This window comes from Ambystoma mexicanum, chromosome 1p (genome assembly GCF_040938575.1).
Source record: "Ambystoma mexicanum isolate Mex_15411 chromosome 1p, UKY_AmexF1_1, whole genome shotgun sequence".
In the NCBI taxonomy this organism is placed as follows: Eukaryota; Metazoa; Chordata; class Amphibia; order Caudata; family Ambystomatidae; genus Ambystoma; species Ambystoma mexicanum.
The window spans coordinates 1,153,008,647-1,153,021,223 of NC_090921.1; the positions used below are offsets into that span (position 1 = coordinate 1,153,008,647).

Genomic DNA, 12,577 nt, shown 5'->3' on the forward strand with positions numbered 1-12,577 from the left:
GCAGCCACAGTTTTAATGATAAGACTTTAAAAAAAAAAATACCCAAGCACAGCAACAATATAAAAACAACAATTGCACCAGCACAGAAGCCCCGCCCTCCCAGAGGGAGACTGGGCACAGTTTGTCCTACACTCGGTCTTTCTGGGCCTTTTTTCCTCCTCATTATTTCCTCCAGAGCGGCTTCCACAGGATGACCTCATTCCTTTGTGAGGCCTAAGGCAAAGTAATGTGATGCAGGATACCCCAGGAATGACTTTAGCTCGTTCGCAGGCATTTGTGAGAATAACCACATGTAACCCCAGCCCGCTGTGTCCATGCCAACCCTTCTAAGCATTTTCATCTCTGGTCCAGTCACCATGCCCTTACGGAGATGCGTTTCTACTTACCACCAGAAAAGCCTTCCTTCCGTGGGAGACATAATGCAGCGGGCACATAACATAGGTCCCGATTTTTTGAGAATCGGGTATCTAAAAATAGCACAAATCAGCACTTCTTCAGAATCCCAACCCTCGGAAAACATGGAGAAGTCAACGTATTCACAAAAGTGGCTTGCTTTTTGTTCTCCAAGAGTGGGAGAGCGCCAACACAAACGCTCCGCTGGCCATCCATCCCCCTTGCATAAAATGGTGTAGGAAGTGCACACCCGAAATTCATTTAAGAGTGGCCCCACTTGAGTGCAGGGACCCCTTTCAACATGACTGCCTTTTAATGGCCTGTCAATGGGAAATGGAAAGAAAATGATCCAAAGTCTTTCTATCCTTGAGGTATGAAGACTGTGCCACGTAAAGCACGTGTCAGAAGTGACCCTCTCAAGAGCCCGCTATTTCCTACTCATTTTAAGTTACGTGCTTTGAAATGCACATACACTCCCCTTGAGTTGCTCATTGTGCCATGGAGGTGGAAAGGGGCATCTCAACACGTAGATTGATTATGCACACATGCAGATGCTATTTGTGATTTCTGTGTCACCTCTATGGGTGGAAGTGAAGAGGGTGCGCCAGGGTCCACGCATGTTTTGAGAATCAGGCCATCAGACTTCCTCTCCTCTTCCTTTCCTCCCTGCTGGTGCGGTTCTAGCTGAGGTGTTACTCTGACCATAATCCAGACTGTGGTGTTGGTGCACACCTTGTCCAAATTGATCGCTATTGCATACAGCGTGGGCCTCTGTTATAGCAATCTGTGCAGAAGGCTGGAGTTTCCTAAGGTTCGTGGAACACTCTTCCCCATTTCAGCATACACCCCAAGAGGGAAAAAAAAAAAAAATTGATCGCTATTCACTTAGTTTTGCATGTATGAACTTTCCTGCAAGAACTGTCTGCCAAGCATAAGGAGTGCCCTTGTAAAGGAAAGGAACTATAGAAGGGAATGCTACTCAAGTGCAAAGCTATTCTTTATATGCTGAAATGTGAATACCTGCCAGCAGTGCAGAATCCCAGTTCACTACTTAAATAATGTGGAGAATCTTGTGACTATCAGTCGATTCATGCCTTGGCTCAGGAACTACTGTTGTAAAAAGCTTGTCATATAAGATCACTAGACTTTTTGACATCTAGGATGCGGGATCTATAATGGTTTGCTTTTAATACATGTGGTTTTCTGAAATTGTGCATTAAGAGTGGCACAATATGACTTCCTGTGTACAAGTGATGATATCTGATCTTCAATGTGTAAAGCCACCGATACTGGAAGTTTTAAGCAGACTCTAGTGAGACAGAATTAGCTCTGAATGCTTCATTATTATTCAGAGCCTCCACCATTTTATAGATTTGTGGAAGGTCGGAAGAAGGAGTAGGACACATTAAGGACATTATGAACACGATTTAATGAAATTATATTGAAAGGCCCAACTTTCCCTACTGCTAATGGGATCACCCTACCTATCTAAAGAAATGAAGCATGCTTCTCTGCTGTCAAGAAGTCCCAAAGTTAAAATGTCCTCAGTCCAAATCTAACTCTATCTGACCCTACCTCTAGTTTAACCAACTTAAATTCAGCCAAGAGAAGATCTCTCTTCTCTTGGGCTTCTCATAGTTTCTGATAATCACAGTATGGAAATGTATCTCTCTTACACTTGAGTTTCTTTATACAATAATCTTTGGTAAGCTCTGGCTATCTTCTCCAGGATTGTGAATCGCTTCTGGGTTTGATGCTCTCTTTAAGGTTATGCTGCTTACAGATTGTTTTGCAACAGTGTCAAACACTCTTGTCTTCACTTATGACCCCTTTACAATCTCTAAATTCATCCATGGCTACTTTTCATGGGGCTTGATCCCCTTTTACATGCACCCACACTTTCTTCTATTGTCTGGTTCTCTTGAGAGTCTTATATCATAATAGCTGTACCTGCAAAGCATACCCTGTTATAGCATGTCTTAAAGGTTATTAATTAAATATCATTGTACTTTTATTTATTTATTCACTCATTGTAAACAATTAACTATATTGTTCTTCTCAAATACAACACTTAATGAGCCGAATGATCAAACATTTAAGAGAGCAACATATTGTTGCCGGTGACTGAATACAGGTTTCTGAAGGTATAAGCAGATGCTCTCAAAAGTCTGTCCCTGTGACTTATTAATGGTTATTATGACATGGAAAGTGACTGATTGTCCAACGCAAAATAACAAGGGGGGGGGTCCTGGGAGTCCCTCTGCCAGGTTATGAGAGACTTAACCAGAGTCTTTCGCTCACTATCTTTTACAGAGAATAAATATCCCAAACATACCAGTCTTTGTCCTGCCCTGGGGCAGTCCAGCACCGAAATGCTAGGCAATTCTCCTCTGAACAAGAGTACCAACAGCAACCCCAGACACATGTTTCGGTCTGGTTGGACCTCATCAGTAGGGTGGAGCTGTGCATCTCTAAGAATAGTGAACAAGGGGTCCACGTCTGGATTCCCCAAGTAATTTAGGGTGAGACCCAAAGTTACTTAAATATGCAAATTAATAAGGGGGGGTCCTGGGAGTCCCTCTGCCAGACATTAGTCCTGGTTACGAGAGACTTACCCAGAGTCTTTAGCTCACTATCTTTCACTGAGAAGAAATATCCCAAACATATCAGTCTTTGTCCTGCCCTGGGGCAGTCCAGCACCGAAATGCTAGGCAATTCTCCTCTGAACAAGAGTACCAACAGCATCCCCAGATGCCTGTTTCAGTCTGGTTGGACCTCATTTGTAGGGTGGAGCTGTGCCTCTCTTAGAATAGTGAGCAAGGGCTCCACGTCTGGATTCCCCTAGTAACGATTGTCGGACGCAACCATAGTACGCTTAACTTGGTGCAGCTTTACGATCTGTGCTACATGCTGGGGACGTTGTTAGGTTTACTCCTCTAGTGTTCGGGATCCATTGTGTTGTGTGCTGATGGGATACAAGAGACGCAGAGTGAGAACAGTGAGAACTGTTTCGTGTTCCCCAAAGTGAAGCTGCAGCTGCATCCAAATTATGGTTCCGTAGGGAGATGGAGCAGAGAGCTGTGGTGGCTCATGGGCTGGCCCAAGACTTATGAGAATTGAGTAAGTTATAGGGAATTACCTGTTGGTAGTATGGTGGGTCAGGGGCCATAGCAGCTGTGATTACACCTACCCCTAACTTGACATAACTCCTATGTATTTGTTTAGAGTTAGTGCTCAGCCTCTGCGGGGTACTCTTTATTTAAGGAGGTCGACTCATCAGTAAAGGGGCATACTCTATTGTCCTAACGCAACAGTGGTGACATTCTGCTTTGAGGATCACTGCGCTTTGTTAAGCTGTGCGCGTCTCTGTGGGGCTGCCCGCCAACCAACTGCATTAATTCAGGTTTAAAAGCGAGTCAAATATAAGGCGCACACAGTGAAGAGTGCACAGACTAGTGCTGTCACGCTGTCTCACAGGCTGCAGACAGCAGGCACGGCTCATATATGGCTAAAATGGTGAGTACTCTCTGGGTGATTTATGCAACTAATTGAAAGATAGTTGTGTCCTGAAACAATAGCACAATTAGACTTTTTGAAGATGCCAAGCACGAGTGTAACCCGAGCATGGTGAGAACTTTGAAATATGATTTGTGCAAAGTAAAACATGAACCGTTAAACTCATCGACTATAGCCTTAGTTGACGAGTCAAGCGGAAATTGCCACTGAGCCTACCTGCATGCCTGCTCCTTTGAAACAAGTGAAAAGTTAAATCACTATGTTTTTTCAGGCAGAGGCAGTTAGCCTGGATACTTACAAACCCCACATATTAAATAAGAATAAAAATAGGGGCAATTATAGAAGGATCCAACTATAAGAAATCATGAGCAATGGAGGAAGTTAAAAACAACTTCTTACTTAACCATTGCTGCTCTATATAGCAAAGCATTGCAAGGGCTGGCGAGGATATGATATGATATTTTATTTGTATCACGCTCGTACACAAGGAGGCGATAATAATTACTGGGCATCCACTGTCCTCTTCGTATTGTACTTCTGAAGGTGGGGGTTGTGATACCTAACAAAGACTTCCGTTTATCAGCATCACCGAACATGCTTATACATTCTACAGGTGACGCTAATGGAAGCATGTGTATAAATGCGGAACTGCACTCATTTATGGTGACAACCCAGTTTGCCTTGAAAATAATGCTCAAACTCTGTGGCAAAATACATGACAATTTGAACACACCCTCTTGTGGTGTACGGATAGAGGATGTCATAGCGAAGACACCTAATGGTAATGTGACTTGAAATGGTGTCTAGAACAGAACATCGACCACTTATGAGAACGGGTAAAGTCTCAGTCAATGGATGAGGTAAACGGGGAAACCATTGTAGAGTTAAATGAGCAGGAGAATACGCCAGACTCACCTGAAATACCTCGCTCAAAAAGGGAGAGGACAAAAGTCTGTGCATGCAAGTCGCCAGCAGCAAAATCATGGTAATTTTCCTCAACCTCCAAGTATTACTGGGACAGCAAAGCCGTCTAAGCAAAGTTATTCTGCACTAGAACACGTTAAGCCAAACAGGCATGTACTTTGATGAGCTGGCTAATCATTGATGAGGGCTCTGATGTGATTGGCGGATCAATGATTGAAGTGAAGGCATTATCACAGGATAATAGTGAAAAAGGAGCATGTTAGGCGAATATAGTCAACGTAACTTCCACACCAGGAAATAAAAGACTGAGCGTTCCTAAATCTATAAACATATTCACAGTGGAACCTTCTCCTAGGGTTAAAGATACAATGGAAATGAATCCCAAAGTCGTTAATATGCAACATCTACATAAGTATCAAAGAAACAAGTGGGCTAATCGTTCAGCTTTTTTGAAGTCTTAAATCAAATCTCTCAATTGCGGGCATTGAATAAAGATGATTTTGAGTTTGTTCAGCCCTTAATATGGAATAATCCTCATTTTTCACGGGTCCATTGTAGAAACACTGCCACAACAATAATGGTATGTACTTATTGCACAGACCTTAAGGGATGTGGCGTAGTCCTTGCTGTTGCTCTGGAAAAGGACTCACAGCTCCCAAGACCTGATGATAGCTCTAAGAATAGAACACAATTGGCCTTGTGAAACCAGGAAAATGGTGGGGTACAGAGAATGCTACAATGATTGGTGGAGTCTCTTTCAGAGGTCCCTTTGGAGGCTCAGTTTTTTTTAATACACAATGGGCCTCATTACGAGTCCGGCAGTAACCGCAGCGGTAAAACCGCCTGGTTACCGCCGGACTCATATTACCATTCCGCCTCCGTGATTCCCGGAATTACCGGGGCATTACAACCCCTGTTTCCCGGGAATCACGGAGGCGGAATGGTGTTAATCCCCATTCCCATTGAGTCCTATGGGACACAATGGGAATGGGGATCATGGAAACACCGGCAGCATCTCGTAAATGCTGCCGGTGTTTCCTCGTCCGCCTGCAGGCGGGCAGTGTTAAACCTGCCAGGTCAGACCTGGCGGGAACATCACCTCCCGCCTGCAGGAGTTGTGATCGCCCGGCATGGAAACAACGGTGGCGGCGGGTTTACCGCAACCGTTATTTCCTGACCGCCTGATTTGTAATGAGGCCCTAGTTTTGGTCATTTGTTGGGCTCTGAGGACTCACTATCACTGTTGTTAAATATTCATATTTTAATATTGCAGGAAACTTGGATTAGATCTGGGCTATTGGTGGAGGGATATGTCATTTTTCAATCCCTGGGGAAAAAAGGGGGTAAAGGGCAAACAATTGGGTGGATTAGTCATTCGTGTCAAACAAACCTTAAGTGCGCAAAGGATACATAATACTCAAAGTCCCGAATATTTGATGGAGGTTGAGGTTGAAGGTATTAATCCTATTGTAAATGGAAGAACGCTTATTGTAAATGTTTATAATCCCCCTGGTGGAAGTTTGAGTGAGTTAATCCAGACGCCATTTCCGAAATGTTAATAGAATGGTCCAGCGGTGACTATTGTGATCTAATCATAATAGAGGGATACTTAAACAGTCGTTGTGTATGTACTGAAGAAACACAGCACCATGATCATTTGACTGCAAAGAGTGTCATGAAACAGTCCATGTCCTCCAGAGAAGGTACCAGATGGTTAAAAATAATGAAAGAATGATCGAGTAAAGGCAGACTGACCTGATAATTATATGTGGAACATGGGCGGGAACAAGGCAACACTAGACTACTTGTTTGCCCAGTCAGTGGTATTGCCAGAAGTTGTTGGTATGCCTGTTAAAGAAAATTGCTATAGTGATCATGCAACGGTTACCTTGACTTAGTCTATGGTTAATCCAGGGTGAAAGAGCTCTTTGGAGGGTAGTGTTGACATTAATCGTGCAGGAAATAGTATAAAATGGTCAGCACAAAATATTACCCGTGCAAAGAAGTTAATACTGGAGACCGGAATGCAAACATGTCTCGATCTTACACTTATGAATTGTTATGAAATTGAAGTCTGGTTACACCAATTTATATGTAATACTGGGTATCACAAATCCTCACTAATAGTATGTGTGGCTATAGAAAGGAGGGTATTTGATGGTGAAAATAAGAGACCAGAAACAGGATATGCGGAGAGAAATCTGGAGGATAAAAACAAACAGCCAATCTGTAACAATAGTCTTGCCCATGATCAAATGAATTAAGAACAGATATAGAAATTGGTTGTATTGGTGGAGGGCTTCGCGAAAAAGGGAGGTAGTGCAACGTATGGTAAACATCCTAAAATCTAAGAATGGATGTGATATATGCAGACTTCTTGGGGAAGCAAAAGGCAATATGAATTAAAAGATAAGTAATCCAATAGGGGAAACTCAAAGGGTAAAATATGTGCATGAGCCGTTGGAACAAACCCATGGAGGAACTATGAAGAAGGCCCTAAGTTATAATAATAACCTTGCTCTACTAATAGATGAATAATGTATGAAAAAAAAGGCTGAAATCCGCCAGGACTCCTGATCCTAACGGATTGGCTAATGTCATATTAAAACAAGAGCCAAAAATATGGGCAGCCATTCTAAGCATTTTGTTTGATAAAGTATTGAAGAGTGGGCAGATTCCCCAGTCATGGTATTTAGCAATTTGTATCCCTGTGCATAAGAAAGGAGATCCCCTAGATCCAGGGAATAATAGGCTATTATCTATGTTAGTAGTGTACTATGATACCTTTAATCATTAAACTAGGCTGACAGGTTTCCACACCCCCTTAGGGCGGGATATCCGTTCCCTATGACATCACTGCCAGGGCGTGGCCTCATAGGGGTTGCCCCGGAAGATCCACCTGGGCAAAAATCCCAACCTGGAAGTGATGTAGGTGTGTTTAACTGGAACTTGTCCCTTAGCAGGGGTGTCCCACTGGATGTGACATCATAGGGGTTGGCAGGAAGGTCCCCCCAAAGCCTGCAGTCCTCAGGGTCCACTCATGCTGGAGATTCCACCGTATGCCCCCTAAAAAGAACAGGAAGTGTGGCTTTGGGTTTTGAATTGTGGAGGCATGGGGTTGTTGTGTGCACGGTGGCCATCTTTAGGGGGGGTGTTGTGCAGGGTGTATATATACAGATGGGTTTTGGCCAGTGGGTACAAGCTGATCCTGAGGGCTGGAGGGAAACTCTGATTAAACAACATCAGTGCGACCGGCAGGTGCAGCAAGGTATACATAAGATTGAAGCTTTGGGCATTGGCTAGGGGCAGTTGTGCTAAAGAGGGTATTTAGTATAGGGTGACTGTGTGTCTACACTTATAATAACACAGGTAAGGATAAAAAAATAAAATCCCCCAAAAAAAGAATCGGTATATAGCAGTATATAAAACATTGAAAAATGGAATATTAATATTTTATATCATAATTTAAAAAAAAATGAAAATATGAATATTATTGTTTTTCACATCAATTATGATGGGGAAAACTAATTTCTGAAAAATAATTAATATTCATTAGCAATGATGGGGTGCTATACCTGTGCCCTCAAGGTTTGTGAAGCAAGGCCCATGGTCTTTGCAAGGGTCAGGCCATGGGGCCTGGGACAGCAGTGGAGGTCCTTGTCCTTTTCAAAGCACTCATGCTGGAGATTTGGCATTCCCACTGGCCTGCACAATCCATGTTAACCCCCACCCCAGACATCCTTCTCTATATATAGAGCTCAAAGCAGCAGTAATGCATCAGCTGAGTTTAGGGGTATGTACTTTCTCCACAAGCTGGGGAGGGGAAGTACTTGGGGGTATGGGGGCTCAGCCCCTGAGGGTCTGATGTTATGTATCAGCTGAGTTCAGGGGTACGTACTTCCTCCACAAGCTGGGGAGGGGAGGTTCTGCAGGGGTCAGCCCACGAGGGTCAGCTGTGATGCATCAGCTGAGTTCAGGGGTACGTACTTCCTCCACAGGCTGGGGAGGGGAAGTGCGTTGGGGGCTCAGCCCCCGAGAGTCAGCTGTGATGCAGCAGCTTGAATTTTCAGCTGACAAGGCAGGCAGCTCCAGTTGCAAAACCCTAGGGCGCAAGGTCTTAAATTGCCAAAGGTGTTGACCTTCCGGGTTAATTTCGCAGCTGTCTGCAAAATCCCGCCAGTTTTAAATCCCTATAAGTTCTGTGTGATATTTAGAAAAGCTCTCTTCAGTTTGCGGTGAATTAACAGTTCCGTCATTTGAAGCCATCCTGACGCTTACAGGGAGCATGCCGAGCCAGACAAACTCACAAGTAAGGTGGGGTGTATAATCTCAGCCATGCTGCAGCATAGCATAGCCTTCAGTAAAAAAAAAGCTATGCTAATTGTTTCATTAATTATTATCTGAAGGACCTCTTCCCAGTGCTTTCACTCGGGGGCCTGCTAAGTTTTATCCCTGTACCAAGTACTATTTTTATATTTAATTATTGTCTTGTTACCTTGTTTTAAAATATCTATATGTATTTAAAATAATTATATGTGTATAGGTACGCTATGTTTAAAACATGTGTTATGTGTATGCCCCTGAAATACAGCAGCAGGGCAGTTTTATTTTTTTTTAAGAAACCAAAACGGCCAGGCTGTAACATTTCAAGGGTTAAACATGTTGTTTTATGTGTAAACCCTTGAAATATGTATGTTTTTGCCAGGTACTTAAAAAAATAAAACGTGGCCTGTGGATTTCTTTAAATGACTCCTGATGAATGTCTCAGAGCCCTTAACAGCATACCAATTTAAAAAAAGCTTTTTCTGTATGCTTTTAAGGGCTCTTATTGGTCAGAGGGTGCCAAAGCCCCTTTTGTCCTTTTAAAAAAAAGTTTATGTGGGTTTAGGGATGCCGTGCGTGTGTCCCCAGGGCAGCAGCACCACCCGCCTGGCTTTTAAATGCATATTACAACACCGAAGAATTGCGTGCTGTAATATGCATTTAAAAGCCAGGTGGATGCTATGTATTAGAAAAGCGCTTTTGTAATACATAGCACCCACCTGGCTTTTGAATGCATATTACAGCATGGGAGACTCTCGGGCTGTAATAAGCATTTAAAGCCAGGCGGGAAACAAGTATTACAAAGGATGGCTACACTTTCTGAAAGTACGAACAGCCTTTGTAATAAATGATTCCCGCCTGGATTTAAATGCATATTAAAGCCCTAGCGTTTCCTGTGCCGTTAAGGGCCATACTGATGAGCTCACAAGCTGGAGACATTAGTGCATTGTAGACTCCAGCCACTGAGTTTATCAGCATGGCCATTAACAGCTCCCTCCAGGCAATGCAGAGCAAACCGAAGTCCGAGAGACAGGCTGTAGTAATTAAATAGACAAGGCCTGTCCCTCTGGTTTCGGGTTGTTCTGCCTTTGATCAGGGTGATGGGTGATGGGCCATGCAGGGGGATCATCTGCCCACCCATGCCTGGGCCATTTAACAAAAAAGAAACAGGGCAGGCCTTCAGTGTGGAGCCCCAGGGACAGCCACCACCCCCCCCCTTGTTCCAAGGAGATGCCTGTGTGCCATGTGTGCTCCTGTGACAGGGGAGCTGCGAATTTAGCAGATCCCCTGTCATTTAAAAAAAACAAAAAAACATTCTGTTTGGAGGCCAGGAGTGGACTGGGAACTAAAAGAGACCCTGAAAATCAAATATTGGGGACCAAAAGAGGCCCTGGAAATAATGTTCAAAGTGGCCTCATATGACACATTTTCAGCAAGCCCAATGCTTTTATTATGAGAAAATTTGGAAATACCACTGCAAAGAGGCCCAGGCTGCAGAGGCCCGACGGGAAATATCCAGAGTTCCCTATAGGCCAGTTCAACCCTGACAGAGCCCATTTAAAAACAAAAACAAAAGTTCAAAATAAATAGTGCTGGCACCATGAGGTGTAAGACAGGCCCTCAAATAAGGCCCCCCCATCATCCTCTGTATTGTTAGATAAACCCACTGCTGTAATTATTGCATGGTCCCTTCTGTAGTTTAAAACATGTTTATCTAACACTGCAATGCAGCCCTGCAAGCCCCAGAACCCGGACATGCCTGGGGCATGCCTGTGGTATAAGATTGTCTCAGGTGCCAACGAGAAAAGAAAAAATATGATGCAGCTTGTACAGTTTAAAGAATATTTATTCAGCAGCACTGGTCAAAATGAATAGTCTCCTAGTGGAGTAGCTCAGCAAACTGTCCCTCAAGAGCCCCCAAATGTAAATGGTATTTCATGTCTTTTCTGACATTGTTTGAATAGCACCAAAGGGGTTATTGTTGATAAAGTGTGATACACATTGTACGTTTTAAAAAAATCGTAATTCAGCAACACAGATCAAAAACTATTAGGCCCATAGACCAGTACCCCAGTGAGCTGCCCCCCAAGGGGTCCCCAGTTAATAAGTGCCCCAAGCATGTTGTGTTTCGTGTGCGCTCGTGTGTCGGGGCCTCTGAGTTTGGGCATTTGCAGTATGGACGGCCAGAGGCTTATTTATTTAGTTATTTTTTCTAGCAGATTAATATGCTGCATGGGATGCAGTCTTGGAGGATGCGTGCATTAATTCCGAAGCACTTATCGTCCTCTTGGCAGAATATGTAATTCATACTATAGATGCCTCTGGTGTGTACTATTAATACTTAAGAGCAGTTGCTCGTAACTGATATTAGTATACATAATAATGTAATATTCCCGCATTATCAGGCACTGTGTATGTTTAATAATGTATTATTGTGTATTAAGATCTCTTTTATTATTGGAGATTCATATCAGGTATTGATTATGTTTATTAATATTTAAGGTGAAACTAGATTAGGTTTTTTAGTTGGATTCTTTATTTCCCAAAATAAAATATTGATTTTTGTTCCTGTTAGAATAACATCGGCTGTTTCTTTCTTTATTTTATTAGCGGTGATCCATGATCACACCTATGATGATGACAAGCCCAATTACGATCAACAACAACATGATGCAGGCTCTTCGGAGGCTGGTACTTCCGAGGCTGGTACTTCTGAGGCTGGGCAAGAGGCATCGGTCGCTATAGCAGGTAATTGTTGCTGTCACTTTCGATCTGTTCATTAAAGGGCGATCCCTGTAAAGCATGCATGTTTTTATAGGGTGCTGGGTGCTTTCCACAAATTGAGTCTATAGTGTAAAATATGATTATGTATTTGAAGCATACGTCTGTTATATGACTCCTTAATGTATAGCCGGGTGGTAAATGTTTTCTTTGATTTTTATTGCAGATACACACATTGAAGGTCCAACACCGTCAGTTCCCCAGGCTGGTGGACCATCAACATTGGATGCCACGCCCCAGCCCCACGCTGAAAGCCCAACACCAGCGGCTGACCATTCATTAAAAAGGAAGCAACCTGCCAGGGATACCCATTGTAAGTCCGCATAACTCCGAACCGACAAACTGCTTTTTTCCACAGCAGGGGCTATTATTATTTCAGTGGGTCTTTGTAAAACCCCATACTGGACCGCTCACGTTATTCTAGAGTGTTGTTTGGGGTCCTTTTTTTTACCAACTAGGGCCTTTAATATTTTAATGGGGAGCTCATAGACCTTTAGGCATTGTATTGTAAAGTATTGCTTGTTCTTTAATACAACACTAAAACTGTTTTTTTCTTTTCATTTTAGGGGCGTGCGTTGCTGCTGAGGAAGAAGTTATAGCGCAGCCGCCCTCTGTGACCCCACCACAGCCCACCCCCCCA

At 43.3% G+C, this 12,577-nt stretch overlaps 1 protein-coding gene across 3 annotated transcripts in view; it reads right to left on the minus strand.

Annotated features, from left to right (window-relative positions):
• The window catches only part of LOC138450253 (B-cell receptor CD22-like), a 695,432-nt gene that overhangs the window by 271,997 nt on the left and 410,858 nt on the right, over positions 1-12,577 (minus strand). The window lies entirely within an intron of this gene.